The sequence below is a fragment of the Lacerta agilis genome, chromosome Z, assembly GCF_009819535.1.
Source record: "Lacerta agilis isolate rLacAgi1 chromosome Z, rLacAgi1.pri, whole genome shotgun sequence".
Taxonomy (NCBI): Eukaryota; Metazoa; Chordata; class Lepidosauria; order Squamata; family Lacertidae; genus Lacerta; species Lacerta agilis.
Genome location: NC_046331.1, coordinates 32,475,346 through 32,488,893, shown reverse-complemented (window position 1 = coordinate 32,488,893; position 13,548 = coordinate 32,475,346).

Below are 13,548 nucleotides of genomic sequence, written 5' to 3'. Positions count from 1 at the left end.
CCATAATTGCTCTCGGGAGACTATTGAAGCTAGCAGTATTGCAATTATTCTGCCATCGTGTTACACCCGCATCTTGTTATCCTATGTACTTTAACTGTGTTTCTCATTATTGGGGTGATCAACATGTCAGGTATCCAAGTCCTCATTTCCCCAGCAAAGAATTTGGAAGCAGGACCTCAAAGTAATGTTTAATGTTGTGTGTGTGTGTGTGTGTGTGTGTGTGTGTGTGTGTTCCCTAGAAGTGAAAGCACCATTCCAGAATATAGAGGAAAGGAGGTAAGTTTAGCTGTGCCAACCTGAGTTTAAAGTGCACATTAAAACAGAGATCTTCTTTGGATGGGGCCAAAGTTATCAGATTCTGGTTCTTTCAGGCTGCTTGATTTCTCCCATGTTCACTGGTGCTCACTTCAGTTTCACTTTTATTTAGTTAGCTGGGTTATTTATACCACAATTTTCACAGCAAAATGCAGTGAAATTTACAACTATATAAATACAGTTTAGGACAAATAATAATAATAATTCAGTAGCAGAACAATGCAACAATAGCAATTGCCGGAAACCAGAGTTCAGGAAAACATCCAACACAATAAGATCTTTGTGCACATCTAAAACCAGGAAAGCAGAGGGACTTGGTGAATTTCCCCGGATTATAGAAAGAGTTCTATAATCATGGGGATACCACTGAATCTTTCCGCCATCAATTCGATCTTAGTTAATGGTGAGCAAGAGCTGGGCTTCTAGTGCTGATCTGAAGGCTGAAATTCATGTGGGCATAGGCTAGCCCTTTCAGCTGTTTTGTACAACTCTAGACAGCACAGCTGTGCTGTCCATGGGTGAAGGGCATTGCAGTACAAAACAGCTGGAGGGCACTTGCTTGGCACATGCTGCTTGCTCTATTACCCCCAGGAGGATCGAATGGGGTCAGTCCAGGAACTTCACTGAGAAGCTGGCCTCTGACTTGCCACAAGGGGTCGCTGGCCATCATCCTAGCAGCTCTCCTGGCAGATGCAGCATATCACAACTTGGCCTGCCTTACCACCTCTGTAATGGGAATTGTTCTGCACAGCTGGGAGGCAATGAGCTTCCCTCGCAGGCTTAACTGATTGATGCAACATACTGCCCTTGTATTAGGGAGCATTGGGGGGTTGTAGTCCAAAATATCTGGAGGGCACTGTATTGGCAAAGGGTGATATAGGCAGTCCCCGAGAGAACCTGCTCCCAAACCATTTCTACTCACCACTAATGCAAACTCAGTCCTTGAAATGACTGGGACATGTAATCCCAGACCATACTTGTCAAATCCAGCAACTCAAGCTGCACACACACCTCTGAGAAACTGGCAAGGCACTCAACACAATGTATAAGCTTAAAAAAAGGAAAAGGAAAAGGAAAAGCAGGACACATTTTCCATACAAACAAAAACAATTTACAACCAGTCTGGAAGAAGGCAGTGCTGCATAGAAAGCAAGCTATCATTTTGTTACTGACATACTGCAACCCAGGTGGTTTGGAAGGACTCTGTTTGTGAACCCTTGAACAAAAAGGAAGGGGGGAAACGGGAAATGAAGTGCCATTGCATTCATCACTCATTAGGATAATCCATCACCAATACAGCAGCAAAAACAGACAACACTTGCTCTTCAGATTGCCCCGACAGTTGAACGTGATTGATATCCCATCAGTCTGGGACAGGCTGTTGTCTCCTTCATTGTTCTCGTGAATGATGAGGGAAGATGACAAAAAGTTACCAATGAGGATGCAGCAAGAAGACAGCCTGCATTATGGATTGAGGCACATGGTTATATAAAGTGATGGAAATCTAATATTCATGTATTCTTGGAAGTGCGTTGTCAGCAATGTAGCAATAAGCCAGTTTGCACCACATGAATCGGGAACTTCAGATATCTAAAACATTGACTGTGAGGATATTGTGGGCTTATTTATTTACTGAAACTGCCTGCAGAACTGGTACCCTGCTTTCTACAATGGAAACACTGTGCAGGATTGGACTGCAGAAGCACATAATAACATTACTACTACAACAACAACAAAACAACAACAACAACAGCTTATTATTTATACCTTGTCTATCTGGCCAAGGAATCTGGAGCTTAAGCATTGTATGCCAAGATATCAATGGAGATGGAAGAATATGTCAATTTCAGTTTCTCTCAGTTTTTTTTTTTAATTTTTACAATCATAAATTCAAATCTATACATTTCCACGTCAATTTGTGATTTTTTAATTTAAAAAAGTCCACGTGAAAATTCATTTGTGCATTTCTTATAATGTCCAGTGATATATTATTTTTATGCACTATACCCTAGTGAATGCATTTTAGTGCACATTAGTTGGCTGGAGAACTGCATTGCAAAATTCAGAGCAGTGCAAATTTCAAAGGATGACTGCGTTTCGGTTTGCGTATTGTTTTGGGGACTGCAAACTTGATAGATTTGTCTTTACATTGAAAGTGAACCAAATATCCCAACAATCTGTAATATCAAATATTTTTTTCAAGCACAAAAAACCCAATAGGGATGTTGGCATCATCATGCCCTTTGATTGATTCAGTATTAGTATGACGGCTCTGGACAACGCATAAATTTTGCTTGGTCAACAGTCTCTTCTGTCTGCTGTACTTCCAGATCAAGCTTCATATTTGAAAAATGAAAGAATCTATGACTTCACATGCATATGCTCCTGCTGGCATGCGAAGTGGCTCTTCAATTATGTTGCCCTAACTTGGCACTGCAAGAGAACGGCCCAAAGTACTTGCTTTGATTACTTTGGCTGTAATATTTCAGAGCAAATAAAGATTTAAGAAAGAAAGAAAGAAAGAAAGACAGAAAGAAAGAAAGAAAGAAAGAAAGAAAACTGCCCTAAGTGAACCTGGATACTTTAAAATGTTTTCCTCTTCCCTCCTTGTCCCTTTTCCCTTGTGTGTTGTGTTGTTGTTTTTAAGATTGTATGCCTATGGGTATGGACTTTCCCATTTTGATTGTATGTAAGTGGCTCTGGGAACCTTTTTGGCTGAAGAGCAGGGTACAAATAAAATAAAATGAATTAATAATAAATAAAATGCTATTGGGGGTCTTAAGCCAGTGCTCTTAGTGATCAGCAGGGGTGGGGTGGGGAAGCTTGACCACCTCTTCCATCAGTGATGTTTCCACTGCCCTGGTGGACCAAGTTCTTTCAGTTTGAGGGCACCATCATCGTCAGGGATAGGGAACTTATGGAACTCCAATCTGTTCCAGCCAGTCTGGTGAATGGCCAGGGAAGATGAGAACTGTAGTTCAGCTATATCTGGAGGGCCAGAGCTTCCCCTCTGTGATTCAGGTCATAGCCACTGCATTCGCGAGCAACTCAGTCAGCTGGCAGTCCCTGTCAACAGGGCCCCATAAAGCCATAGTATCTTGCATCTTGTGTGGTGATATTGCCTAAGCGTCTATGTCACCTTGATGGCATCCAGATGTTTTGGACTACAACTCCCATAATTTCCAGCCAGTTCAAACATGGAAGGCATTGAATTGGAGACCGATGACTTCTGCCTTATCTCTGATGGCTGCTTTAGAACTTGACCCCTGACTATTTGGGGTCAGTTAATTGGCCTGGCCAAATTGAGAGCTGTCTCTCCTTCTCCTGCCCACTCTCCACCACAGTCCCAGGTTCTGCCTTTGGGGCTGACCCTTACAGAGGCTTGACAGCATCGGATTTGTGAAGTGGAACTGAAAGCCTCTTGGAAACAAGTTGTGCAACCCCTTGCAATTGGTGGCGTCTAAGATTTGGAATTTTTGTACACTCACATATGCATAGGCAGGTCAGCATCAAAGCAGCCCATAAGGCTCTCTGCAGTTGGCACAAGACTCTTCTGCAGCTCTCCTGCTGTCAATGTCTCTGAGTAGCTGCATGAGATGCAATTGTGCGCTAAATATGGAACAATAATCTGTCTTCACCCATGGACTCCCCTCTCCCATTTTGAACCTGCCTGGTTCCAAGACCACAAGCTAATTAGTTCTAGGAGTAGAGCCCTATTGCTTCCTTCTTTTTTTGTCAGCAGCTGTGTGCTTTCCCCCTCTTCCTTTTTTCCTTTGTTGCAGCGCTAATAACTTCAATTAAAAAGTAAGACTAAAATCAAATTAAAATGGCTTTCCTCATTACTGAGTATCCTGCTATCCAGCTGTTCACAGTATTAGCATTAATCTGTTTCATATATGAAGCAAATTGCCATGTTCTTCGCAGGTTGTCTCTTTGCCCCATTGTTAATGACTTATGCAAGGCTTTGTGGCAGTTTCGCTTCCTGTTTCTGCTGCGCCTTCCGCTTTCTCTAAGCTCCGGGAACAGGCATCATAAGAAGAATTCACAAATCATTATTAGTTTTAATGCCTCCCTACCAACAACTACTTCTCTCCAAAAACATTGCTTGGCTCAGAGTTGTTGGAGGAGAAGCACAAAGAAAATAAAAAGAGGTAGAGCTGAGATTTTATTCCTTATAAATCACTTATCAGTGATCTAAAGCTTCTATTCTGCAGATTATAAAAAAAACACATTTAAATCAGGCTGGTGCTAAAGCCTGATGTCCTTAGGCCCATGAGTTCCTCTTGCAACAGATTTTCAGCACAGCCCTATGAACAGCAGGGGCAAAGGAAGGTGGGTGCAGTGGGGACGGGCTGCCCCAGTTGTCATCCCTGAGGGGGTGACAAAATGGCACACTGTGGGGGGTGGCACTTACTGCACTCCTGGGAGTGACGCAGTGGCTCAGGGACCCAAGCTGCCTGAAACGGCAGCGTGGGGCTTGTATCCGCCAGGTGGACACCGTGGGCAGCTCGCCGTGGCGCCCTCCTGGGCAGATCACCCCGCCCTGAGGGCAGATTTCCCTGCCCCCACCACTCCGGGTGCCAGAGCAGGTAGCTACGCCCCTGATGAACAGCACCAGGTGACTGGATAGCTCAATCAGTAGAGCATGGGGCCCTTAATCTCAGGGTTGAAATATTCCTGCATTTCAGGGGATTGGACTAGATGACCCTTGTGGACACTTCTATGAAAGGGACATAGTTTTGTGGTAAAGCAGCTGCTCTGCATGCAGAAGTTTCCAGGGTCAATTCCCAACTTCTCCAGGGAGGGCATCTTCTAAGGCTCTTGAGAGCTGCTACCATTCTGTGTAGACAATACTGAACCGAACATGCCACTAGAGTAACCTAGTATAAGGCAGTTTCCTATGTGCCTATGTTCGAGACATATAAATTTCCTCACATAGTTTAACTCCTGCTCACTGTGGGAGTTTGTTTGGATACAGAGTAATATCTGAATTAACTTGGGGATGCATATTTGTGCCTTTGTAGAGACATTGTTGGACTCTTATCAGCCCCAGCTAGCATCGCTGATAGTCGGGGGTAGTCCAGTAATTTCTGGAGGGCCCCAGGTTCCTCACCCCTGGAATTTGGGATGGGGAAAATAATTGATTCTGTTCACATTTAAACCCAAAGCTACCAAATTTGCACTTTCTGAAACAATATGAGAACTGAAACCAGGGGCGTAGCAACAGGGAGGCGGTGGGGGCAGTGCACTCCCAGTGCCACATCTCCGTGGGTGACAAGGCATGCGGTTTGCCGCCGGCGCTGCCACTCCAGCACCATATGGACAGTGCCGGGATCCTCTGCTCATGGCTGCAGCCGCGAGCAGAGGATCCCGGCACCGTCCGTATGGCGCTGGAGCAGCACCGCTGGCAACCCGCTATTTACAGCGCATGTGTGGCGTCGCTACATGTGCGCTACATAGCAACACCCTGCCCCTGGGCGCACGTCATGTTTGCTGCTCCGGGTGCCCAAGCGGCTTCCTACGCCTCTGGCTGAAACCAAGCTATCCCTTGGAATTTGCACTTCTACAAATTGTGTACAAACTTTCCACTAAAATGGCAGTGTTTTTTCATTCAGGGTGTTTTTTTTTAATGCAAATTGCTGTAGAAATGTGGAGAACTAAATTTAAGACTGGAAAAATTAATAAACTGAGGGAGCTGAAACTAAAGAGATTCTTCCGCCCCAAAAAAATCTTTGTGGGATATATTATCTATCAGAATGCAAACACATTCTGATATTGCTTCATTTAGAATAAGTCCATGCAAATGATATTGTTGCCAACAGAATGCATTAAAATTTCATAAGGCCGTCTACTCAACCCACACTGGTTTTCATTCTGGTTTTTAGGGTGCAGCTGGGGGGGGGGCAGGATTAAATACAGCAGAAATCAAGAATTTCTCAAAGATATGGAGACTTTCTTCAGCATTGCCCTAGAATAAATAGGCTATCAGGTAGGATTTACTACAACTTTGCTCTTTAGCCTGCTTCTGAAATCATGCTAGTGGCTGGCAATGAGAATGTGGCCAAAGAAGTAATGTAAACTCAGAGCTGTGAATGGAAGTTGACCATCTGCCAGGAAACAAGCACCGGATGGTCCAAAGGGCAAGTTGCCAGACCATCAGCTCAGCTGTGCCAGCAGAAGAATAAGAGGAAGAAGCTTTACGAGCCGGCTGTAGCTTGTTAAAAGTTCCAGGGGCTCAAGGAGAAGCAACTTTTAAGTAATCAAGGCAGTGTTGTGCAAGGCTGTTGGGCAGAGGCTAAACTCATGACAGCCATTTCAGTGTACTAGTTAGGGCAGGGTCAACCAAAGTTGTTGAGCTTTTTTGGGGGGAATTATATTGTTGAGCTTTTTTAAAAAAAACAATTTTACCCCAAAGTTGTTGAGCTTCTTTTAGGATTTTACCCCGGGACATATACTGCCACGGGGGCCAGACTTTGCACATACCTGAGTTAGAGTGTTGGACTAGAACCTGGGACACTGGGGTTTAAATCCCCACTTAGCCATGAAACTCGTTGGGTGTCTTCAGGACAGTCATTGTCTCCTAACCTAAGCTGTCTCACAGGGTTGATGTAGGGATAAAATGAAGAGAGGGAGGAACTACGTATGCTGGGGTGGGGCCACCATACTAGGTTCCTGGCAGGTGGGTTATTGTTGATTGTTGCGAAGGAGAGGGATGAAGCAACAGGCAGTGTTGAACCTACATTTTGGAGGCCCTGGAGCTTGAACTGTCATGGGAGCCCCTTTACAACCAGCAATGAGGTCTGGGTAACCACTCGTATCTTCTTCAATGGGGTTCACCACAATTAAAAAAAAAAATCTACACCTCAGATTTTGCTTAAAATTGTTTTACTGCAACACCCTACCTTTACAATATCTGTGCTACTGATTCTCACATTTGGGGATTGTTGGAATATATACTACTGGATCCATTTTTTAAAAAAGCAATGTATACTAATGCTGCTTCTGGGACCCCTCTGGGATTAGGGGCCCTGAAGCTTAAACTTCACTAGTTTCATAGTAGATCCACTCCTGAGGGTAGGCATGGTGCAAATGCATCACTGGAGCCAATCCAGCACTTCTGCTGATGTATTTTCACTTTCCTACTTTGACCCACCTTGCCAAGAAGCTAGCATAGGGGCTCTGTCCCACCCAGCAAGCTGCCTTTGCACTTTGGCTGGGCTAGTCCTGTTCACAGGCTACCTTAGAACCATAGAATCATCAAATTTTGGAGTTGGATGGTACCACAGGATCATCTAGTCCAACCCTCTGTGATGCAGGAATTTTTGCCCAGCATGGGACTCGAACCCACAACCCTGAGATTAAAAGTCTCCTGCTCTACCGACTAAGCTATCTTAAGAGAAGACAAAGGGATGCCAGTCTGGGTGCTTGCTCTGTTACTCATCGCCTACTTCTGAGAATAATATGAGAAGTTTAAAGAACTTTGTGCTTTTAAAGTACAGTGTTAAGCGTATGTGAAAATTAAAAGAATGTTGCTTGAAATGTCTAGCTATCTCCACTGCCGTATGTTTTACTGGCTTGTTATTTGCTTACAAAATACATCTTCCAAAGCCGTGGTTACTTCTCAAATTTTTATCCTCCTGCTCTCCCGCACCCCGACTATTTTAAAAAGTGTTACTTTATCACATTTAAGCCAGATGGAGGCCTGATACTTAACTTTATTTTGGTTCATCACATCCAGACGTTGGGCTGGAATTTAAAGGTCCTCCCATAACCTTGCAATTCCCCCATATGGGTTGATGTGGTGGAGGAAGCAAGCATCACAAGTTACATGCCTGGAAATGATTTAACAAACAGGAGAATTCTGGGGAAGAAGCTGATCTAGTGTGAAATGTTAATTTCTGCAAGAATATAAAACTTACATAAGAGAAAGCTTGAGATAACAGTTATGAGTTACTTAAAATGTAATTGGCTGCACTGTGTTCTGGGATTGCTTTTTCCATGCAGAGAGCTTGACATTTGCATATCCATATGGCAAAAAAAAATTATGTTTGGGGGAGAATAGCAACACCTGGGAAATGACTTAAGTGGTCGGAGTCATAAATTTACGGTACGTAAATACAGACCAAGTAGCACATAAATATAAGCTGTTGGTGGCTGATGAGATAAAATGGTATTATTTCTATGGTTTGAAAGTTCCCTATTCTTCTCCCTGCCTTGCTCCCACAAAGCTGCTGTTGTCAAGCTGGTGTTCTTACATACCTGAGCACCAAGGGCTATAAACAACAACTTTGATTTAAACACACCGAGCAAGGCAATGAGTGCCACCCATCACTTATGCGCCAACAACATGTTTTTATCAGCTTTCTGCCAACAATAATGGCTCATGCTTAGAATAGCCCACTGAAAACATATCCTCATCTCATGTCACCACCCTTTTTTTTTTTCTTCCTCCCCCCCCCCGCACCAAGCTTTCCAAAGCGACTTCCTACGAAATGATATTAATCACTCTCCGCTCCATTGCAAGACACCAGCGATAACTTGATTAGCTTGGCTATTTGATGTGCAGAACTGGAAAGGAGCAAATAAACGAAGCATCAGCTCTCAGCATCTGTGCTCCCAGATAGGCCCGTGATTGGATTAATTGTCAAGGTGTATACCATTTCTCAACAACATTATTTGTCAAGGCAGTGGAAATTGTCTAATAGAATAATCGCCTTTACAAATAAAGTGTGGCACACTCTATATCAATTGTCATTCCTCTGTCATTGTGTGGCAGGAGCACTGCAGTACAGTTCATACTGATAAGTGTTTCTTCTTACCTTTATTGTCTATCCCTTTCAGGGACCAACCCAACTGAATCTAGACATGGAAGATGCATGCCCTAGCCTAGAGGACCTGGGGTCAGCGTCTTGACCTAGGAGCTGAAGAAAGCAAAGAAACCAGTCTAGTGTAGAGGTTAGAGTGTCAGCCTGGGAAACCAGGGTTCAAATCTCCACTGAGCCATGGACCTCACCACATTATTTTGGGGCAGTCATAGCATATCAGGCTTATCTAACTCACAGGGCTATTGTGAGGATAAAATGGTGTGGGGGAGAGCCTTGTAAATTACCTTGAGCTCTTAGGAGGAAAGGTGGAATATACAAGCAATGCATTAAAAAATGCTGCTATATTTTCCAGGTAAAGTATGGCCCTGTCTGCACTATTCATTTAAAGCAGCATCATACCATGGCTCCCCCCAAGAATCCTGGGAAATGTAGTTTGTTAAGCCTTCTATGCCCACCACACGTCTTTTAATGTGGCTCCACAGAAAGTTAATCTAGGTGGAGAATTGGGACTAAGGGGGAACAAGAAAGGAAGGGAATATAGCTATCGATGGTGAGCCCTGTCAAACAAATGTAAAAAAGACACAAAGCTGCCTCAAAGCTCAAGAAGACAGGATAATAAATTTCAGTCTCCATGATTCTTTATTGGGAAGCCATTGCTGATTAAAGTGATACAACAGTGCTTTAAATGTACAGCACAGATGGAGTCAATCAACAACAGTGTCAAGTTTAGCAACCCACGGGTGGGTCACAATCCATCTTGTATGCCCCACTTAAAGGTAAAGGTACACCTGACTGTTAGGTCCAGTTGTGAATGACTCTGGGGTTGTGGCGCTCATCTCGCTTTATTGGCTGAGGGAGCCGGCATTTGTCCGCAGACAGCTTCTGGATCATGTGGCCAGCATGACTAAGCTGCTTCTGGCGAAACCAGAGCAGCGCAAGGAAACGCCGTTTACCTTCCCGCCAGAGCTGTACCTATTTATCTACGTGCACTTTGACGTGCTTTCGAACTGCTAGGTGGGCAGGAGCTGGGACTGAACTACGGGAGCTCACCCCGTTGCAGGGATTCGAACTGCCGACCTTCTGATCGGCAAGCCCCAGGCTCTGTGGTTTAGACCACAGCATCACCTGTGTCTATAAAATATTCCAGCTATTATTTATTTGTTTGTTTATGAAACAGTTGCAAGTTAATGATGTAGATCTTGCCCTGAGACTTGCAGTCTAAGATAAAGTAAGTTTGCAATTGTCCCAGTTCCTATCCAGTCCATGAAAACTGAGGCTTTTACCTGAGGGTAAAGAAGGAATCTGTAGTGAGCTGGAAAAGAGATACAGACTCCCTCAAAAGTAGCCAAACTCCACTAGCCAAACTGTTTCTCTCTATCCCTCTCCTAAGCAGATGTGTGATGTGTTCAGTAGCTAATAGCCACCAGTCATTAAAGGCCATTAAATAAGTATGTTTGGCTATAATTCAGAAACGTTAGGAGAAAGTAATTTTGTATATCCAAATAGCATACTTAAAAAAAAACTGATATAGTCTCAATATTCTATATGTTGTTCTACACTTCAGGATACAGTATGTTTTGTCTATTTCAGTGGTGAATTGGGTCAGCAAACTTTTTTAGCAGGGGGCCAGTCCACTGTCCCTCAGACCTTGTGGGGGGCCGGACTATATTTTGGGGGGAAATGAATGAATTCCTATGCCCCACAAATAACCCAGAGATACATTTTAAATAAAAGCACACATTCTACACATGTAAAAACACACTGATTCCCACATCATCTGCGGGCCAGATTTAGAAGGCGATTGGGCCGGATCCAGCCCCTGGGCCTTAGTTTGCCTACCCATGGGTTAGCAGGTTAGGAAGTATAAAGCACTGTGTGTGTGTGTGTGTGTGTGTGTGTGTGTGTGTGTACACACATATATACATTGAAATCGTGATTAGCATTTAGCGTCCACATCTTGCTCTTCTATAGCCATTAATAATTGAAGACTAATTCACTGAAAATGTAGAAATCTGATGAGGTATGAACTATACAACTATTTCAGGAGGTAAGAAATGTGGATGGATTTATCATTTATTTAGATGATCATAAAGGCCTTTCAAAACCCATCACGAGGAAAATATCAAAGGGCTTTAGATCTGCATTCCTTCTGCATCGAGCAAGCAGTAGAACTGACCGGTACATTGAATGATATTTCCATAAACTAAAAAAAGCCTCCATATAAGTGTTCTAAAAGTTGTTCTTGGTTCTTCTCTCCATCTGCAAATATTATCAGGAATTAACTAGTGTAGAAATAAAGAAGCTGCTACTAGTCTTATAAGGTGATTGAGGATATCGGCATGCTTTCCAAATAACAAAGAGAAATAATCTGTTGAAATCAATAGGATTCATTGGCTTTCACGTGGGTTATTTGCTTTTTAAAGTGTCCTTTTAAATAAACATTTCTTTTAAGTAGGTTATTGGTTGGTTAGCTTTGGCAGGAATATTTTGCTTATTTTTTTTAAAGCACACAGAAAGGGGGGGACAAACAGTTTGTTTTAAATGTTAGATCACTAAAGACACTCACACCATGAAGCCCTTGTTGTTTCATATGATTTCTACATGTGTGTAAAATAGCCATGTGCACGAGTAATGTATCATCACCTGTATATGTTGATCACTTATGCATCACCATAAAAGGAAGAGGAAAAAACAGCTATAATACATACATACATACATACATACAGTGGTGCCCCGCTAGATGAATGCCTCGCTAGACGAAAAACTCGCTAGACGAAACACATTCGCTAGCGAAAGGCTGTCTCGCAAGACGAATTTTCCTATGGGCTTGCCTCGCAAGACGGGAATTCCCCCCCCCCCCGTCAATCCGCTATTCTCCCGTTGGTGCTTCGCAAGACGAAAAATTCGCTATATGACAGCACTCGCAGAACGAATTATTTTTGTCTTGCGAGGCACCACTGTATATCATTTTACTTGTATGTCATCTTCCCAGAGTTCCAAACATGCTCAAGGCAGCTTAACAACATGGAAAAAAAATACATACCCTATATACTTGAGTATAAACCGACCCAAATATAAGCCGAGGCACCTAATTTTACCCCCCCAAAACTGGGAAAACTTATTGATTCGAGTATAAGCCGATTCACCACACCACAAACTGGCGGAGGAGAAAGGGCTCCTTTTGGGCTGCTCGTCCCTCCGCCTCCGCCACCGCTCGCAAGAGCAGGCATAGGAGCCATGATTGGGAGAGGCACCGCGCAGCCTGCCCTTGCAAGAGGCGGGCAGCGGCAGAGGGACGAGCAGTGAGAAAGGGCTCCTTTCGGGCTGCTCGTCCCTCTGCTGCCTCTGCTGCCTGCCTCACTCAAGTATAAACCATGGGGGGCTTTTTCAGCATTAAAAATGTGCTGAAAAAGTCAGCTTGTACTTGAGTATATACGGTAACTACAACATAACAAAAGTACTCATAAAGAATAAACAAAACATCAAAAAAGTACACAACCAAACTTAAACAATTTCCACATAATTCATGAGATACACACACACACACACACACACACTCCTTTAAACAAAACTCCCCAAAAACTCCCCAGCCCAAGATTCTGTTCAGCAGCCTCAGCTTCTATAGCTGGAGTCGGTCAGGGCCCCGTCCTCCCAGGACAGCTTGCTAGGCAGGGCTTTTCTTTTTCTAGAAAAAGGTGGTGGAACTTGCTGAGCACCCACCCAAAGTTTTTGAGCTTTTTTTAGGGGATGCAGCCAAAGTTGTTTTAGGGGAGCACCCACCTTCAGGGGCGTCGCAGGGGGGGTGGGGGCGGGTGGCCCCCGGGCAGCGCCCCTGCTGGGGGTGACCCATGGGGGGCTGCCCCGCCCACTGGGCTTTTTTTCTACATTTTTTTTTAAAATTCTTTTTAGGCTATTTTCGGCACTGCCGGGGTGGAGCCGCAGGGGCCGCCAGCGAGTCGGGGTGTCACCCCCCTCGCTGGCCGCTCCTGCGGCTCTGCCCCGGCAGCACCCAAAATAGCCCCCGCCCTCCAGCGGCTTATCGCGGGCTGCAGAGGCTCCAAAAGCCTGCGCCCGGCACCCCCCCGGGGGCGGGGCGTCGCCGTGTGTGCGTGCGTCATGACGCACACGCCGCGATGCCCCGCCCCCGGGGATGCCGGGCGGGAACTTGGGGAGCCTTTTTGGGCTGCAAAGAGTCCTGAATCCGCTGCTGTAGCACAAAGGGGGTGCTACAGCAGCGGCTTCAGGACTCTTTGCAGCCCAAAAACGCTCCAAAAGCCCCCGCCCGGCACCCCGTGGGGGCGGGGTGTCGCCGTGCGCGCGCCCCGCCCCCGCCCCATGCGCGCGTCATGACATCATGACGCCCCGCCCCCAGGGGTGCCTCTTGGCTTCCCGCCCCGGGCAGCCAAGG